This window comes from Fukomys damarensis, unplaced genomic scaffold (genome assembly GCF_012274545.1).
Source record: "Fukomys damarensis isolate Sample0158 unplaced genomic scaffold, DMR_v1.0_HiC HiC_scaffold_26, whole genome shotgun sequence".
Lineage (NCBI taxonomy): Eukaryota > Metazoa > Chordata > Mammalia > Rodentia > Bathyergidae > Fukomys > Fukomys damarensis.
In genome coordinates, this window is record NW_022900938.1 from 247,603 (window position 1) to 261,852 (window position 14,250).

Genomic DNA, 14,250 nt, shown 5'->3' on the forward strand with positions numbered 1-14,250 from the left:
AGCAAAGTTCTGTTGCTGTTGTGGTACCTGGCACCATTTTTTTAATTAGCATCTTAATCATCATCTGGAAAGAGAACATTATAGAGTAATATCATTAAATATAGCTCTGATAAAGCACAGTCACTACTATGTATATAAAGCAGGTACAAGATATTTTACATTCACAGAGGTATGATACAGTACCGTCCTACATCTATAATACTAGAATCAGTTTTGTTTTGAAATTTGCTTTGTCTGCAAATAAGATTGCTACCCCTGTTTTTTTCTGGGCTCCTGTCACATGGAGAATTGTTTTCTATCTTTTCACTTTCAGTCTATGGGCTTCTTTTTGCACTAGGTGTGTTTCTTGTATACAACATATTGTTGGATTTTGCTTCTTATTCCATTTTGCCAGTCTATTTCTCTTGATTGGTGAGTTGAGGCCATTGACATTGCTGGTTATAACTGATATGTACTGACTTATTATTGACATGTTGTTGTCCTTTTGTTGACTCTTTTTACTTTTTCTCCCATCTCCTTTTAGTTTCTTGCCTTGCCTATTTGATTTGGTCTGTTGGGCCTCATGTTATTGTGAATTTCGTTGTCCTTTTCTAGGATATTGTTTAGAATTCCTTGCAGTGCTGGTTTGGTGTTCATGAAATTTCTCAGGTGCTCTTTGTCGTGGAAGTATTTTATTTCCCCATCTATTTTGAAAGAGAGTTTTGCAGGATACAAAAGTCTAGGTTGGAGATTCTTTTCTTTTAGGACTTGGAATACCTCACTCCAGGCTCTCCTTGACCTAAGGGTTTGTGTTGAAAAGTCTGCTGTGATTCTGATGGGCTTTCCTTTGCATGTGATTTGTTTCTTTTCTCTTACTGCTTGTAGTATTTTGTTCTTCTGTTGGGTTTCTGGGATCTTGATTATTATATGTCTAGGTGTAGATTTTTTTTTATTGTAGCTAGTTGGGGTCCTATATGCCTCAGTTATCTGAATGTCAAATTCTTCCCCTCTGTTTGGGAAGGTTTCTGTCATTAATTCTGTGAACAGCTTTTTTAAGTCATTTGTATTTTCTCCTGCTACTTCATGGATTCCTATCAATCTTATGTTATTCTTCTTTGCATCATCTAGGATTTGTTGGATCGATTTCTCATGATCCCCTACTGTTTTTAAGAGACCTCTCTTTTCATGGTCACTGAACTGCAATCTTATCTTCCATATCTGAGATTCTATCTTCGCATTCCTTTATTCTGTTGAGTACACTTTCTATGGAGTGTTTAATCTCCTGGATATCTGCTTGAATCTGTTTTATGGATTCCATTTCTTTCCTATGTTGGGTGTTTATTTTTTCCATTTCTTTCTTATGCTGGGCCTTCATGGCTTCTATCGTGGTCCTGAGCTCATCTATTTTTCTGTCAGTTTCTGCTCTAGAGTCTTGAATCGGAACTTTCATTTTGCTCACCATCTCTATGGTTATCTGGGAAAGTATCTCTGTTTTGAATTTTTCTAGAGCCTGATTGATCTGTTTTGTTACTTTCTGTGCTTTGAGTTCAGGGTGTCCTGGTGGTTCACTATCGGCCTTTTCATCCTCATTTGCCCTACTGTTTGCCATTAGTGAACTGGAAGTCTGTCTTTGTGTCTTGCTTAAGTGTTTTCTCATTTTTATTTTTGTTGTCAGGCTGTTCTTGGTTTAATCTCTGGGTTATCACCCAAATTTTCCTAATATAGTTGCACCCTAGCTTCTGGGTCTCTAACGACCCACAGACATTCTCATCTTCATAACACCAGAGAAAACAGCTCATCAGATTAACCACAATCCTTTATCCCAACTGATACAATCAGCAATACATTTAGATCAAGCACAACTTGGAAACTGACCACCTGTGGTAGTCACTAGTCTATCACCCTTAAACCATTTGAATTAAATTGAAATCAGGAAGCAGTCCAGAACATGTCTGCAGTGAACAAACTTCAATATAGTATATTTACCATTTAATGGCTCAGACAGAGCTAGGACTCAAGACCCCTGATCTCAGCTGATGGCTGAACCCCGTGATGCAGACTGACTTTGGGCTGCAAGGCCCAGATTGAGTTCTCCAACCTTCTGAATGGTTGAACTCCACACCATTCTACTACAGGTTTCCCACGCCCTTTCTTTAAAGATGTTCAAAGTTGGGAACTCAGAAAAATACCCTTTATGACCATCTCTGCCTCTGCAGAGTGGGTCCAAAGACTGGCACAATCAGGAGGTCTGAGAGTATGTGGGGGGTGGTGTAAGGGGAGTTATGGAGAGAGCTGGAGTCTATTTTTTTTTTAACCTTTTAAAACTATTCTGTCCAACGCCTCTGTTCACATGCTAACTTTTCCTTCCCTAAGAAACCTATTAAAATCTTACATCTTATGTGAATCCAGACCATTTCAGCTAGAAACTGTAGAAGTTATGTTGTAGTACCTATAAACTATTTACTATCCAGTGATGTTATCTTACTTTCTTAGATTTCTTGACTTATTTAGATGTTAGATTAAATCTGCGTCTTGGAGCTCATTAGAGCTCTCCCCAGTAGATCTTCAGTTTCTTAAATCTTTAACATCCTTTTTGGTAGAGCTTGTTACATACTCCTCCATATCTCTTTTTTAGTAACTTTAGTTTAATTCAGGTGGCTTTTTAAATTTTTTTTTTTAATTTTGTTTGTTTGTTTGAGACAGGGTCTCACTATATAGTGGAGACTGACCTGGAACTCATTATGTAGCCCAGACTGGTCTGGACCACACCGCGATCCTCCTGCCTCAGCCTCCTGACTGCTGGGATTACAGGTGTGTGCCACCACACCCGGCTTTCAAGTGGCATTTATTGAAAGCTGCTAGTTGTTAATTGAGGTCATTTTATTGAAATTTATTTTATAACTAACTGCTTGATATGTTCTGACTTTATTTCTAGCTTTACCATTGACTCATACAACCTTGAGAATATCCAGTTAACCAGCCTGTATTATGATTTATTCAAGCTAGAAATGAGCATACAAAGTCGGCCAGTGAGACAGAGGTGGAACTAATTAATTTTGTAAACATCACTGAGGGATTTGAAACTTGTCTGTGTTATCTGCCAATGTTTGCTAAACTGAGTTCTTTCTCTAGAAAGCTTTTTGAAAAGTTGCAAAAAGGAAAGAATAGTTAAAACAGCCTAATTTAAGAGTGTTATACTATATTGTATAACAGTGGAGTTGGTGAATTATGCAAGTTAATGGTAAAAGAATTCACTCACTAGTTTAGCTAATTCATTTCAGGGCTGAAGGTGTAGCTCAGTGGTAGAGTGCTTGCGTAGTGTGCACAATGCCCTGAGTTCCCTTTCCAGAACCACAAATACAATAAACTCTGCACTAAAGTACACATACCCAGGACTGTAGTTTATTCAACAATTATTCATTGAGTTGCTTGAGCTCTGGCCACTGTATTCCCATTCCGATCAGCAAGGACGAGGAAAGAGGGATGGCACCTTCCCTTACTTAAGAGGACTTCCAAAAAGTAAATTACAGTGTGTGTGAAGGAGACAGATCAGGTACTGAGTTAAAGAACAGTGGAGGGGGGGCTTTAGATGGCATGGTAACTCCTCCTGAGGGTGAGCAGTAAGTACCATATCAGGAACAAGACAGAAGAGTATTCTTTACGGGAACCCAGTTACAGAGAGGTCCAGAGACTGGAGAGGCTGTACTGAGGAAGTGAGATAAATGACAAAGGCAGGGATCTCTCTGGCTGAGTATGAACAAGGCGTACCTGGTGAAGGAGAGAAGGCTGGACCAGGCTAGGGCAGGCCTTGTAGACCCGGATTAGAGGTGCAGTTTTATTCCAGGTATTATGTGGAATGTGGAAGTTTGCTTTTTTTTTTAAGAGGAGTTTGGCTTTAAAAGCATGATTCTTGCTGCCTTTAGAGGAGGAAGAGGAACAAGAGATTAAGTATGGCACCCTGCTAGAGTTTGTTCATAGTCTAAAGATGATGGCAGCTTGAACTAGGATGGTGGAAAAGGGGATAGAAAATTGAGTAAATTTGAGATATATGTTGATAGTAGAATATCCAGGGTTTGTTAATGGATTGGATGTGGAAGGATGTGGAAGTGAATTCTGTGTTCAGTGGATTATAAACAGCCTGTGGGAAATGTGAATGGCACTCAGGAAGAAGTCTAAAGAGCCAAATTGGGCATTATTGACCCGAGAGAGGTAGTTTCAATATATGGTAGTAAATGCTTGAAATACAGGCTAATGAAGACGAACACAATATCAACAAGAACAAAAAGTATTAACATATCAAAAAGTATGGCCACAACCAGAACTTTGGAAAGTACCAACCTTCAAGGAGTCAGAGGAAGGAGGTGGGTGATGTCATGAAGGGTCTCAAAATGAACACAGACAGCGGAAGAGTCAGGCTTCAGGAGTCCCAAGGCGGGAAACTTGAAGTAGGAGGTTTGCAACAGAAATGACATTAACAGCTAAGAATGTCAGATTGGATTGCTGATGGAAGAGGGGAGAGTGATTTGAGGAGAAACTGGGTTGTGTTGGGATTGAGTGTGAATGAGAAATGAGGGGAAAATGACAATAAACGCTCTGGAGAGTCTCGAGGGAGCTTCTCCCGTAAGGACAGTAGCTAAAAATCCTTGGGTGTTTATGGCCATACCACCCTGAATGTACCTGATCTTGTCTGAAAATCCTTGGGGAAAGGAAGTTTTTATAATTTAATATGTTTTTAATAAAATGAAAGATTTTGAGCGCTTCAGTAAGCCAAGGAAAGCAGTAAAGCAGCTGGAGGACAGAATAACAACTGAAGTAGTTTCCAGAAGGCAGGCTCAGAGATTGTGAAGCAGCTTGTTTCATTATTTTTAACTGGAGTGCAGCTATGCATGGTGGAAAAGTTGAAAACTACACTGTAAAAAGTTTCTCCTCTTTCTGTTCTTGAGACATCCAAGTCCCCTTCTAAAAGGGGACTACGTTCTATATACCACCGTACAAGTGTGCAAATGCATGAGAGAGGTTGTGCTTGTACTCAATTCTCAAAAAGCTGTTTCAGATAATGTGGGTTTACTGGTGGCAGGAATGAGAAATGAACAGAGGGGTAAGAGAGGAATGACAAAGTTGTGATATGGGATTGTCCCAAAAAGAAAGGACATTTCAGAGGATCACAGAGGCCATGCCAGTGGTGTGAGGCCGTGGTTGATGACTGAATTTACAGCAACCCCATTCTAAGGGTCAAAGGTTTTGTGACCTTTTCAGGAGAGTTAGCTGCTTTATATTTAAAATGCAAGTCGGTATATAAAATGGACTACTCAGAAACTCATCACTTATTAAAGTTTGGGGTCAGAACTTTGCTCTTTGCTCTGATACTCTCTGCCATGGGCATGACATGTGTTGTGGGCTTCTTGAGGCTGCCAGTATAAATCAAAACAAAGGAAGCTTGTTGGTTAAGAAAGAGCATTCTGTCTGGCGGAAGAGAGAGGAGGAAGAGCCTACAAACCAAAGAGATGATGCTGCTGGTCCTAAAGCATATAATTTAACAACTGAAAAATAAAGTATCTTTCCAACCCATTCTTGTTTCCTCAGCAGGTAATAGGCTGAGAATGTGTTTCTTTTTGCACACAAAATTAAAAGCCTACAAATGAGGCTTAATTGGCACTTGTGATTTTTTAACAAAAGATACCTGATTATGTCTCATTTGATAGCCTTATTGTAAAGGACTTCCTTTTTTTTTTTTTTTTTTTTTTTTTTTTTTTTTGGTACCGGGGATTGAACTAAGGTCCTTGTGCTTGCAAGGCAGGCCACCGAACTGCTGAGCTAAATCCCCAGCCCTAAGACTTCCTAATTAGTTGCAAGTGCTTAGTGGAGAATATAATAAAACTAAGCAAAGAGCCAAAGAAAGGTTTGTTCTTTTAATTATTACAAGAAAAGTGGGTACTGTTGTTGCTGTAGAAATGATAAATCATTCTAACACCAAACTCTCTTTAGAGATTTTCATAAAACAAATGTAGTGTTTTCTTAAGCAAGTTCAGTCTCGCTTGATTTTACTTTCAAGGGACTTCTTTTGCTATGTTGAGCTGAAAGTAGAGCAATAATTAACTTTGTCCTTTAATGATTTCTGTAATTCAGGAACTGGCATTTTAATCAGTAAGCTGATGGTTAGGCATGCATAGCAGTCTTTGGTCCTTGCTAGGTTTTGGACATACAAAAATAAGATCTTTTGCTTTAAGGAGCTCAATGGTAGTGAGGAGAAATGACTACTGAGCACAGTGTCATTAAACAGAAGAGTCATTAAATGTTGATAAGAGCAAAATCACGATGAGAAAATTTTAAATTTCCTAAACCTTTTTTATCCATATTTGTCATCTAGTCTGTATTTCCTAGTATCATTTGACCATAAAATTCTCACAGAAGGGAGGAGGAACTACCCTTTTGTTGGAAGGCAGTGAAGAAAGATCAGTGTATTCAGAGCCAGCCTAGAAACGGAACACAGAACACGGGTGAGGAGAGTGTAGAGCAGCAGCCACGCCCCTGGTGCTAGAGGTGAAAGATAGGGCCTGGGCCTGGGGCTGAGTCCTGGGGGCACCTCCTGGGCTCTCTGATAACCTGGTTATCTGGTTTCTCAGCCCAGCAGCAGGTTAGGAAGGGAGAGGCTTCTTGGCTACAGTAAAGTGTGATGGGTGATAACCTCACAGGGAGAGGATAAAAAGTAGAAGCGAACTTACAGTCTTTTAAAAAATAGCAGTTTGGGACATTTAATAGAGGGGGGAAGAGCTCTTTATAAGATCATAGTCCTAGAGGATTTCACTGTGTACTTTACATACATATGTGTTGCCTATCCAGTAATGGTACTAACGGTAATGACCCTGAGTCACCCAATTGTTTTTAGTCTGTTCTAAGGACATTAGTTTTCCTTCACATAGCATGTCTTTAGGTGGAGGATATTTAATCATCAATTATTATAAATTATAAGAAAACTGCAGAAAGCCACGAAGAATCGCAGTAAAATTTTTCTTTGCTACAATGCTATCGATCCCATCTCTAAGGATTATTTGCCACTTGGGTATAACGGATTGACTTAACTGGTACAGAAACACGGGAGAGGGCTGCATAATTCTTCAGTGCTCTAAGTTTCATGTTTTTCCTGTAGTTTAATTTTTTTCCTAGTAAGGACTGCAAGGATACAACTGAACTAATTTATGGAATGCTTTTCAGTTGCAGATAGTAAGATATAGTAGAACCTAATTTATTGGAAAAAGGATTTATTGTTATGGTAATTTAATTTTTGCAATTTTATTGGTACATTTTAGGTGTACATAATGATCACATTCATCACAGGGAATTTGTACCTGTACCTGATCTCTCCTGATTCTTCTTTTTTTCTCATTCCTCTCCCCTCCCTTCAACCCCAGTCCCCTTCCTTAGTTACAAAAGCTTTATTTCCATCTCTTTTTTCCTTGTCCCTTTCCTCCTTCCCTCTGCCCCTCCCTTGTTCCCCTTCTCATTTGAACATGTTTTGTTTTGTTGTTTTTTGAGACAGGGTCTCACTATGTAGTTGAGGCTGACCTGGAACTCACTGTGTAGCCCAGGCTGGTCTCAAACTCGCAGTGATTCTCCTGCCTCAGCCTCCTTAGTGCTGGGATTACAGGTGTGCACCACCACACCTGGATGAACATTTCTTTCTATTTCCCAATATCTTTTGTACATTTTGATCCTTATTTATGCTTTCAGTTTCTCACACCAGAGAAAGTGCGGTATTTAAACTTAGGATTTACTTTGGTCTGTGCTCCCCTTATTACTTTTAACAGCTTAAAACAATGAATAGAATTATTCCAATTTATGGTAATGATTTTTTTATATTGAAAAACTCATTTTGAAAGCATAATCAAACTCAGATCAAAGAGATGAAGAAAGTACATAAACACACACGTCACTCTGCCTCGTTGTAAGAACACCCGGCTTTGAGACCAGATGATTCATTTTTAAAAAGCAAATAAGAGCCAGTTAAGGATATATTGAAGGTTTATTTGCTTTTTGCTTTTTTCAGCAATCAGTACGTGTTTTTAAAAAGTAGAGTGGAGAGATAAGGTTGTACTAGAATCAACTGAGCACCTTCAGACTATGCACACACCCCTACCCCCACACGCCCGCTCTTGTCTGCAGACCTCATAGAAACAGTTGTGGGTTTCATTCCTGGTGTTACAGGCAGCCAAGTTAGATGGAAGTTCATAGGCAGTCAGGCAGGACAAGCCCTGGAGGGAGTCAGTACAGAAGGCAAGAGCACATCAAGACTGTGGCTGGAGGCCCATCCGTTGAAGGCCAGGCCGCAAGAAGGAGGATAATCAGCAAGAAGAGATTATACTGTAATTAGCACCACTTGGTCCAGGAAGAGCAGACGGTATCGGCCGCCCAGCTGGGTGACCAGAGCATCTGCACCCTTCCCTCCCCATGACGCCTTTGCTCTTTCCATGCACCTTGGCTGTGTGACCCGCTTCCCTGTGGGACCAATATTAGCTAAGCGGCTGTACTGGTCAGCCTACAGGCGGTGACTGTGCTGTATAAACTACCCCCGATAGTTATAAACTGTGCTGTATAAACAACCCACTTCCGGAACCCCTCCTGTCTCTCAGGAGCTCTCAATAAAATAAGCCTTTCCTACTCCTAACTTCCACTGTTCCTTGGAATTCATTCTTTGATTTTGGGGAGCACAAATTCAGCACATCTGACATCTAGCAGATTGGAAGTTATATTTCTCCTGTATCACTAGTTCTTACTGGCTCCCACAAGGTAATTAGCTTTTAAGCCTAAGTGTCTTGTCTATAGAGTGATGATAGTAATGTCCACATCATCATGTTGCTGTGAGGTTGAAAGGGAATTACAAACTGGAAGTATTTAACACGGTGCCTGGCACATAGAATGTGCTCAGTCAGTGTTAGCTGTTATTATTTGAAAAGACTGAATTTCAAACATAGATGAAAATATACATCTTTATCATATTTTCATGTGAAACTCAGCTCTTCTGTCCTGATTATAAACTATTTACCATTATTAGCTGATCCTAGAAAACTACAGTATATTTCCGTTTGATATATTCTTCAGTGTAATCATGAATTTCACTGAAATTTTTTTGGTTTTGCTTTCAGCATCAAAGAGTTAACTCTTACTTTAGAAGATTCTCACAGAGCAATGTTACATCTTCAGTTTCATGAGTCTAGAAACTAAAATTTTCTCTATGTAGTAGGAATTGATCAGGCCTGGAAGAAATGTCACACTAAACAAACTCACCAGAGAAGGATGCATAAGCCAGAATATCTGATCTCACTATACAGTATAACTTTCTGATGAGCTGCATATTTTGGTCCCCTTAGAGCTAGTATAGTTTTCACTTGTAGGAAAATCTGCATGAGAAATGGGGGACCATGGAAGTGTGGAAATAGTAGGCTGAGAGGGCATGCGCGACAGCAGTGTGCATTTCAAAAGCCACACTCCCAGTGGCTGGAGAAGGCTGGGCCACAGCACCAGGTTCAGAGCTATTGCAGCAGCTAGGGGCAGATAGACGCTTGGGGAATAAATTTTCAGGAACTGGTAACCATGAGGAAAGCAGGACCAAGGAAGGAGAGGAAGGGTGAGTCTTAGATTTTTGTCTCCTCTGATGAGTTGAACTGGTGATACTAACTTCTTAGAAAAGCAGATGAACAAATCAGATTTTATAAGAAGAGAGAAGGTAGTTCGGTTTACAATGTGGGGAATTTGTGGTACAGATTCTAACTTGATACTGAGATTTCCAGTTTAAAGTCATGAAATACCAACTTGGGCTAAGAATAGAAACTTGAGAAGTAACTGTTGTATCAGGTAGTTGGAATTTAAGACATTTGAGTTAGAAGAGATTCTTTAGGAGAAAAAGAAGAGGGCCCGTAAGAGAATCCTGAAGATCTGGGTATAGAAGACATTAAAAGCGGTTGGAGGAAGCACTCCCAAATTTCCTCAGCCACCTGGTTATTGGGTCCTTCAAGCTCAGAATTTGATTGTCTCTTGAGAAAGGCAGATAGCCAATAAGTATATCTCAAAAAATGATCTTTTCTTACTTGTTTTTTGAATTTCATTGGCAACCCCAAACATCCAATACATGTCAATTTTCACTCAAAAAGTAGCCTTGTCTTGAAATCCTAGAGATGGTTGTGTCATTTGGTTTTGAAAAAACAAATTTTAACGTCTAATAATACTAGACATACATTGTATGTTTAAATATAGCTAGAAAGTCTTTTGCCTGACATAATTGTGTTACGACATTTGTTACTTGTCTTAGCTATATGAGAATGCTAGTGTAATTCTAAAATTACATGTGTTTAGAAAGATACTTGTAATCAACATTCTTCCTTTCTGACCATCTCTTAGCCTCCCTTCCCCCTTTTAAGTTACACCCTGTCCCTGGTCATAAAAAGTTGAGTGTCCTATACCATGGATAACTTGGTTTATTTGAAGAGTCTGTATTGCCTATAGTTTTGTTTTCAGCACCTATCTTATGGGAACTAATGCTTCTGAAGGCTTTAACATGTTTGCGATGGGTCATAATTCGTGTGTCTTGCTGCCAGGTTGCTCTGATTTGAACATGTTATGTTCCCGCCAGCTTGAACCACCAGTGTACAGGCCTGATTGTACCATGACTCTGGACCATTGGGTGGCATGGGACAATCATGCCCGTATCGCCAGTGGTTCAAACTGGTGGGAACATGTTACATACTGTAATTTTTAAAATAGCAAGTATCTGGAATCATTTTAAGCCGTCATAAGCAATTTACATTTTGTTAGGGTACACAGAAAAATGAGAATACAATTTTCTTCCTGTGACTTTAAAATCTGTATATTCCTTACTATGTGAAAGTACTGTTTCAGGGAGTCTTCTTGATTTGAAGATAAGTCATTAAGAGCATATTATGCAGGAATACTCAGTCTGACAACACAGTTGTATCTGTGGCACAGTCTATTTCTTAATCTTCTATGAAGAGTTTCTAGATTTCTCAATGAATGATGTCTTTTGGTTTAATCTTCTACCTACGTTTAACTAGTAAGCATTGAAAGCAGATGCTTTCTGACTTATTGGGGAAGGATTTATTTGGTCCAGAAGAATACTACATATTTTAGTACCCATAAAATCTGTTATATAAAATGCTGCTGCTTAAGATGTTTTCCCATTTTTGGTTTTAAGAACAGGAAACTCATAATCGCATTATGTTGTTTACCTGTATTGCTTATTTTTGAAGACCTCTACTTGTTTTTTTTGTTTGTTTTTTGTTTTTTTGCCATTGCCTTAGTTTAAAAGATATGTCCTATGTTTAAAAAAGATTTAAAGGACCCATGCCCGCTGCCTTCCGGACTGATCTGCAGACGACATGGCTAGGATGAACTGTGTGCTCTTTGCCTGGGTGTCCTACCTGCCCTGTGGCCTCAGTCCTCGGTGGTTTTTCAGTCATGGGACAAAAACATCAAAACAGTGAAGCTCCACAGTCTAAATTCTTTTGTCTGCTTCTAAAAGCTATGCTACCACCTGATACTTTTAAAGGAAAAGTGTCAGTTATTACTGGAAGGGGGTACCAGCTTTGGCAAAGCAATGCCGACTTTTCTGTCCACCCTGGGTGCGCAGTGTGTGATGGTAGCCAGTTGGAACATCAATGTTTTGTTTTGTTTTTTTGAGACAGGGTTTCACTATATAGTTGAGTCTGACCTGGGCTCACTCTGTAGCCCAGGCTGGTCTCGAACTCACAGCGATCCTCCTGCCTCAGCCTTCCAAGTGCTGGGATTACAGGTGTGCGCCACCATGCCCGGCAAAATAATATATATTTTTTGAGACAGGTCCTTGTTAAGTTTCCCAGGCCAGCCTCAAATTTTCTTTGCTTTTCTTTCTTTTTTTTGGTACTTGGGATCGAACTCAGGTCCTTGCACTTGAGAGCTTGAGAGGCAGGAGGGCAGAAGGCGGAACCACTGAGCTAAATCCCCAGCAGAACAATGATGTTGTGAAAGCTACTACATAACAGATTTCTCCTCAGACTGGAAATAAGGTTCATGCAATTCATTGTGATGCAAGGAACCCTGGTGTGGTTCACAACTCAACTGATCAAAGTGTCAGGACTTCTGGTACTGTGATAAACAGTGCAGCAGGGAATTTCATTTCTCCCGCTGAAAGTCTCTTGTAATGCTTGGAAGACCATCTCTGACAGTTCGAAATGGCACTGAAAATTGGAAAGCAACTAATTAAAGCACAGAAAGGAGCATCATTTCTTGCCATTACGGTGTTCTATGCTGAGACAAGATCTGGTTTTGTTGTACCAAGTTCTTCTTCCAAAGCTGGCATAGAAGCCATGATGAGCAAGTCTCTTGCAGCAGAGTGGGGTAAATAGGGAATGAGATTCAGTGTAATTCAACCGGGGCCTATAAAAACCAAAGGTGCCTTCAGCCACCTGGATCCAACTGGAACATTTGAGAAAGATGTGATTGAATTGACAGAATTCCCTGTGGTAGGTTTGCAACTGCAGAAGAGCTTGCAAATCTTGCTGTTTTCCTTTGTAGTGATTATGCTTCCTGGATTACCGGTGCAGTCATTAGATTTGACAGTGGAGTAGAAGCATTTACTTCAGGTGAATTCAACAGCTTAAGTAAGGTCACCAAGGAAGAGCGGAATGCAAGAGAAACTCATCTGAAAGAGGAAAGATTCCTAAGGTCACTCTGGCCCTCATCCCAGACATAGTCCAAATGAGGGCCTGGAAATGCTACAAACTGACTATAATCTTTTGAGTATTTTATTTTATTTATTTATTTATTTATTTATTTTGGTTTTTTGAGACAGGGTCTCACTATGTAGTTGAGACTGACCTGGAACTCACTATGTAGCCTAGGCTGGTCTCGAACTCGCAGTGATCCTCCTGCCTCAGCCTCCCGAGTACTGGGATTACAGGCGTACGCCACCACATCCGGCCTCTTTTGGGTATTTTAAATTCTAATAAAGTTTTAAATACCAAACAAACAAACAAAAAAAGATTTAAAGCTGGGGTTGGTAGTGTACACCAACTACAGTCCAAGCTACTTGGGAGGGTAAGACAGGAGGATCACTTGAGTCCAGAAATTCAGTGTTCAAGACCAACTTGGGTTAACACAGAGGCACCCCATATTAAAACATTTTTTTTCTTTTTTCTTTTGGTACTGGGGATCAAACTTAGGACCTTGTGCTTGCCAGGCAGGTGGCAGCACCACTGAGCTAAATCCCCGGCCCATTAAAAAATAAAATAAAATAGCTGTAATGATTGTATTAATATCCTGGAACATAAATTCTTCAGAGTAGCTGATTTTGTAAATTCGTATTCTAATATGTCTGTAACCCAAATATCAGCCAACTGTCCAGACCCTTCAAGAACTAAATAAGTTGGTTTGAACCTTTAACTTCATGTTATGAGGAAGTCAGAACTTTCTATAAGATTCCTGCAAATCCCTGGTTTTTGGCCTCTGAGCAGCCCCTCTCTGTGGACCCCCATTTTCTCTTCCTCGGGAGAGAAAAAACACTACTCCCGTGGTCTCATGCCACACCCTCTTGCCTTAAGTTTGATACTGTAATGCCTCACCTTTCACCTTGTGACTTTGCCATACAAAAAGCAATTTTTTCATAAGAGGAATTTCATTGTCCCTTGTTAAGCTGATAAAAGGTGTACTTTTTTTATTCAACTTGATAATAATAACCCCATAGTAATACTTTTCTGTTACCAAACTCTTAAATATTTAAAATGCCCACTGAGCTCAATCTCTATTCTTTAGAAATTAGAAGAAACCTATCTTGAAAAGGCTTTTACTAATGCTAGAATTTAATATATAGTATTTTGTAGTTCTTTTGCCAAATAATGGAGATGATATTGCTTGTTTAAAAGGATGCAGAATTCTAGACAGTTTTTAAGTGTCAAATTGCTTTTCTCTTGGAGAAATATATCAAGACTGTCTTATGAATTTGACTGTCTGCCCGTTTGAGGTTGCTTAGTACTGAGCTATTCTGTTCTATTGCCTATGAGTAAACTACCCCATGACCATCACTAAATTGTTTTTTGACTGTCAAATAATAATCTGCTTTGTTTTTCATTTTCTGAGTTATGACCTTTTATTTTTAAAAAGTTTTTTAAAAATGGGTGATGGTGGAGAAACATAAAACTGGGGCTTTATAAATGGCAGTTGTTGGGCTGGGATACCACCAAAAAAAAGCAATTGTCTTAGTGACTTTTTTTTTTTTTTTTTTTTTGT

At 39.5% G+C, this 14,250-nt stretch overlaps 1 protein-coding gene and 1 pseudogene across 2 annotated transcripts in view; both read left to right on the forward strand.

The window, feature by feature from the left end:
- The window catches only part of Trak2 (trafficking kinesin protein 2), a 67,345-nt gene that overhangs the window by 5,474 nt on the left and 47,621 nt on the right, over positions 1–14,250 (forward strand). The gene's annotated exons all lie outside the window — the stretch shown is intronic.
- LOC104857592 lies at positions 11,367–12,718 on the forward strand (annotated as a pseudogene).